The sequence below is a fragment of the Pteropus alecto genome, unplaced genomic scaffold, assembly GCF_000325575.1.
Source record: "Pteropus alecto unplaced genomic scaffold, ASM32557v1 scaffold533, whole genome shotgun sequence".
NCBI classification, from domain to species: domain Eukaryota; kingdom Metazoa; phylum Chordata; class Mammalia; order Chiroptera; family Pteropodidae; genus Pteropus; species Pteropus alecto.
The window spans coordinates 183,746-189,887 of NW_006434719.1; the positions used below are offsets into that span (position 1 = coordinate 183,746).

The window sequence follows — 6,142 nt, forward strand, 5'->3', positions numbered from 1 at the left end:
AATCTAGTGTTTGTGTGAGTGTGTGTCTGTGTGTGACTACATATATGCATATAAAAACTGGTTAGTAAAGAATGTGTCAAATATCTAATTGCTCATGGCAAATATGGAAGTATCCACCATGAAGTCTCATATAAGCTATAGATAATTGTTGTTGTTTCAAGAAATTGTACTTTTCTGGTTTTGTTTTAACTGCCTGAGCTTACATGGATATTTAATCACTTCTCTATCTTGTGTATTTCAGATTTACTTTTCATGCACTTTTCTAGCACAGCTCAAGGGATAGCTTCATCCTTTTTCTACCCGGTCTATTCCTCTATCCAGAGTTTCCACATGAACCATGGCCCTTATAATTTGCTTTTCTTAGGTTTGGTTATTTTTTCCATATCTTATATATAGAATTCCATCCATTTAATTCCTAAGTTTTTATTTCCTTGTCCAATATCTGGCAGATAACTATTGTCTTCAGTTAGATCTCATAGGTATTCATACTTGAAGAGATGATTCAAGATAGAGGATCAATTGAGGGTTCTTTATTTCCCAGTACTTATAATATTTGGGGGGGGTGTTTGTTTGTTCTGACATCATCGCTCTTAGTTTTTAAATATGCATCTTTGATCATTGCTGGACTACCCAATAGATAAACTCTACTGGTGCTTTAGGTTCTTTAGCCAAATGACTGTATTTTTTGAGGTTGTTGTTGTTGAAAGGAAGGTAATATATTGTATTTCAGGGTATTAAAATAACCTTTATAAATGTCTTTGGGTAACCTTATGGATATTTTAATTTTTATTATCTTATTCTTAACACTTTTCAGTGCATATGGCATTTAACAGTTTATTTAGTCCTGAATTTGTTTACTTCTATAGAATTTTTGGTAAAAGCAAATTTAAATATGTGTTTAAATTGCTATCTTAATGCAGAAATCTAAACTTGCATTTAAGAAAATTAATTTCTGGTAGAAATGCACAGAATACATTTCAAAGGGAACAATAATGAAAGCAAAGGTTAGCTCAAAATGGTGTATATCTATATTTATCTATTGAACGATCAATCAATCGATCCACCTATCTATCCATTCATCTGTCTCTTCAGAATGTGTTTGAGATGACTTCCAACTAAATAATTTAATTCAATAAAAATGAATGAATTCAACCAAAAAACCCATGCAAAATGAAGGTAGAATTCTATATGACTCATGAGAAACAGTAGTAACCAAAACATTATAAAAATAATCATAGCTAAGTATTCCTAAGCATGACCTTTTGTTCTTTATATATCACTCTTTATTATAGCATTATTTAAACTAGCCATAACAAATTCTAGTAATTAGTGGCAAATAATATTTGTAATTAACACATATTTTGTACTCTGTTATGCACTATCCTAAGTAGTTTTGTAGAGTAAGTCATTTAATTTTTGTAACTATATAAACTTATACTTCTAATTTAAAAATATATAATCTTTACACCCATTTCATAGATTATAAAACTAATATGCAGAGAGATTAGTTTACAACTTGTTCAAGATCAGAAAGCTAGTCTGTGGTACTGGTGAAATATGAATCTTAACCTTTTCTACAGATCTCATGCTTTTAAGCACTGTATTTTATAATCTATAGTTGTTACTAATGCTTATATAGTAATAGTAATAATACTTATGTAACAATAAAATTATTAGTCACAAAATATATTTGAATGGCTTAAACATCACATTTTCATTTATTATTTATCCATCTGTGTAAGTCTAAATAGGTAGTCTATGGTATCTTTATTGAACTCATATAAATAAAATAACACATACATGGGAAGAAGAACTGAAATAAATAGAAAATATCAGAGTGACAATGAATAAGTTATATGTTAATTTTATGATTTAGTATGTTAAAGTAACTTCCAAAGCAAGAGGTGTATGTGAGCTAAGATTAACTTGCAGATGCATTAAACTTCTTCTGAAGGCAGAGAAGTTTCTTAATTGCAATCTTCATATCCTTATTTCTTATACTTTAGATAATAGGGTCGAAAAGGGGAGCAGGAACTGCAAACATCAATGCAATGGCTATACCCAAAATAGGTGGAAAATTGACAAAGATATCAATAATTTTATCTTTATAAGCTATATGAGGGATACACCACCAGAGAATATTGGAAAGACACCAAGAAGAGATGCATGAATAGAAAAGGCCTTCTGGAAGCCTCCCCAAAGAAGGAATCCTCAGGACTACAGTGATGATTCTGATGTAAGAAAAAGCAATAATCAGGACAGAGGAAATGATGGCAATAGCTTGGATCACATCGTCAATCAGGATCATGGACATGTCTGCATAGGCTAGACACAGCACAGGTTCAAAGTCACAGAAAATCTGATGGATTTGGTTGGGTCCACAGAAGGTCATTGTGGAAATCCATGCAATATTTGGGAGTAACACAAGAATGTCAAAGATATAAGACCTGTGGAGAGCTGAGCTCACAGCCAGGGGTCATAAAGATTGGGTAGCAGAGAGAATTACAGATGGTAACGTATTTATCAATGGCCAGTCATCAGCAAAATCCCCTCCGAATTTCCCAGTGAATGGAAAAAAACACATCTGCAAGAGGCAGCCAATCATAGAGATGGTTTCCTTTTTACTGATGAGCTTGGAAAGCATCTTTGTGAATGATAGCTGTGGTGAACTAGATATCCAGAAATAAGAAAATGCTTATAAAATTATACATGGGATTGTGGAGATGAGTATCCATCCTGACTGCAAAAAATACAATGGTATTCAAAAAACAATAAATATGTAGATGACAAAAGGGATGAACAAGAGGAAGTTACCATTTTCAAATTGGGAGCATCCAAAGAGAAACTTAGTCACTATAGTAGTTTGGTTACTTCTTACTGTGGTCTCAGTGGACTTAATTATCATGAGTAAAAAGACACAGCTCACTTCCTAGATAGAATGTAAGAAGTCAGATCTATTGGCTCATACAAGAGTCAAATGAAGAAATGCCTTAGGTAAATGAGTTACCTCTATTATTCTCAGATTTATTAAACAGATATTTGTCTAGTGCCTACTACATGCCAAGTGCAACTGTAGGTTGTTGAGTTCAGTAGGGAAGAAAACAGTTTCTATTTTCATAAAACTTATATTCTATTGAAGGAGACAAACAATAATCAAATAAGATATTAATAATTTTATCTTTATAAGCTATATTAACTAAAATAAAGTAGTATATTAGGGACACTAATAATAATCACCTTTTATAAGAATGCCCCAAATCATTTAGAATCACATACTATATAAATTGTTTCATGGCTTTTGGCTATAGATTAGATAATCGACACTTTTACTTCTTTTCCTCTCTATATAATTATTGTAAAATCGTATTCTGCATTCCCAGTTTCTGCTATTCTGCTTCTTTATCAGACCACAGAGTCATTGTGAGTGTGGTTAGAGAAGAGGCTAAGTATTAAGGCACAGATAACAAGGTGAAGCCTTGGTAGGAAACTCTATTTCCAATAGAGAACCCAGAATAAATGAAAAGAGAACCACCCAAACAATAAAGCTAGCTGATACTGGCCAGAATAGAAAGAAAAGACATGAGAAAATAAGCAGTAGAAGATTTTGGAAGTAAAAAGAGGGCCCAGTAGGTAATCTGCAAGTTCTTGCTTCAGAATCGGGCTCTTGAAATCTTTTCGGTCAGGTTCCTAAAGGGTCAGTCCATGAGAGATTTTGAAAAGGAACAGAAATTCTTAATGAATACCTAATCTTTCCTATTCTGATTATTTATATTCTGACAATGACCATCAAGGAATGAGAAGGTGAGAGCCAAAATGTGAGATTTCAGCACAACTAAGGGTTCTTGCTACAATGTCCCTTAAAAGCAGCATGAACTGTGAAGATGTCTCTAAAAGCAGTTTAAGAAAATTTATTAGGTGTACTCAGGGACTATTTCTCAGGGAGTTCAGAAAGTTGCCATAACAGATAGAAAATCAGTCAAGGAGAAATATTTAGAACATATTTATTGATGAATTAATACTAATAAGAAAAATTATTTTGGCTTTTTTTCTGAGAAAAATACTAGCTAGATAACAGAGATGGACTTTAGAGCAGAAAAATGTACAATACAAAACAAATAAAAATAAAAACAAACAAAAACAATTAAAAAAAATATATAATTTGCAGCCCAGTTTAATTTAAACACTGTTTAAAGAGTAAATAATTTACTTTTATAATTATATTAGAGTAAATCCATAAAAAATGTTTTTAAAAGTGAAAATCCATCTCCAATCTATAAAACAAATTTTGAAATGAAGAATTTTCACAGACACACTAGTGTAGATATTTATGTATTATCTTAGATATGTAATTACTCTCTTTGATTGTTTTATAGGAGGAAAGAATGTTAAATACATGCACATGGTCTGATTTTAGTTTTCAGTTAGAAAGATGAGTAAAAGAATGGTTTGTTTGTTTCTATTATAAGTGTGAGGATGGGTATAGATTACAGATAATGAGCTTTAATGACAAAACAACATAGAGAATATTGAATGGTTTACTAATGAAAACAAGTTTTTCAGTTCTAAATTGCTAGTTTATTTAAGAAATATTTATTTATTTATTTATTTATTTATTTATTTATTTATTTATTTATTTATTATTGTGGTGTCAATCTATGGTTTATTAGGCTTTAAGGATAAGTGACCAAATAAAATATCAAAGTGAAAGGAAATTATGGAGAAGGGGTAGATTTAGAGTAAAGTTAAGGACTTGTTTAAAAAGATTGACTTTGGGGTAGCAGTGGAACCTAAAAGTGAAGGTATCCAATAAGCTGACACATAGACTGGTTTAAAGTTCAGAAGGATGTCTGCATTCATGTTCTATATATAGGAGTCATCCACATATAGGTGATATATGATAATTTAGCATGGATAAAAGTATCCATTGAGAGTATATAAATAGAATTTTTAAAGTGCATTAGACAGAGAATTGAGGCCTAAGAAAACAACTGCATGTCAGAAGATATGGGAGAAGAGGATTATAACAAGCAAATTGAGGAAAGAGCACCAAAACTTTTGGGAAACAGGTATGAGGTCACAGTTTCAAATAATGACAATAATTCAAGTAATATAGAAGTAGAAATATAAGAATCTATCAGATTAAGGTAACCATCAATGACCTTTAACAGAAATTTTTTCAGTGAAATGTAGGGGGCAGATTGAAGTAGGCTAATTAATTTAGACATGAAAATTTTATTGAGCATGTAATTTAGAGGCAGTGTGGCATAGACAAAAACATAAGATAGTATTCAAGACATGAGATTTGGAAACAAGCTGCACAAGTCTGAATCATAGCTCTAACCCCTAATTCTGTAACTTTTAGCAAATCATGTAAATTCTCTAATTTTCTTTTCTCATCTTTAATACAGGTAGACTACTTAGAAACAGTTACTGGAACACTCAACCACTGCTTTGTGGAGAACATTGCTACATTACTACTCCTATGTAGGTAATGATGTCTGTGGAAAGACAGATAATTAAGTACAGTGTAATAAGTGTTATGAGAATTAAATATACTACACTAATTCTATGTGTGGAAAATATTGTTTGGGATAAATAATTTATTTCCTAGTATTGGAAAGATGCATAGAACTGAGACAGGGAAAAATCTTGTGCTTATGGAGAGGTATATTCCAGGCAAGAAGAATAACATGTAAAAAGATTCAAAAACCAAAAGAGAGACTGATGTACTCCAGAAATTACAATTGTTACCTTTGGGTGAGCACTGTGTGTGTGTGTGTGTGTGTGTGTGTGTGTGTGTGTGTGTGTGTGTAGTGGGGAGGATATGAGATGCCATTATGGTAGAAAATATTTGCAAAATATATATCAGACAAAAGATATATAAAAAATACATAAAAAACTCAAAACCTAATAATTTGAAAACAAACTTTTTTTTAAATGAGCAAAGTGTTTGAAAAGACATTTTACCAAAGAAGACATTTATATAGCAAATTAGTCCATAATAAATGCTCAATGTAAATGTCTTTGCTCATTAGAAAGTTTGAGTTAAAACCACAATAAGAGAAGCTTTAGAGGATATAGCAAGAAGTGTGCTACCTGGAAGAGAGCCCTCACCTGACCATGCCGCCACCCTAATCTTGGA

The 6,142-nt window shown here is 31.7% G+C and overlaps 1 pseudogene; it reads right to left on the bottom strand.

Annotated features, from left to right (window-relative positions):
* Nucleotides 1-1,921: 1,921 nt before the first annotated feature.
* On the bottom strand, nucleotides 1,922-2,905 carry LOC102881633 (annotated as a pseudogene).
* Nucleotides 2,906-6,142: the final 3,237 nt, after the last annotated feature.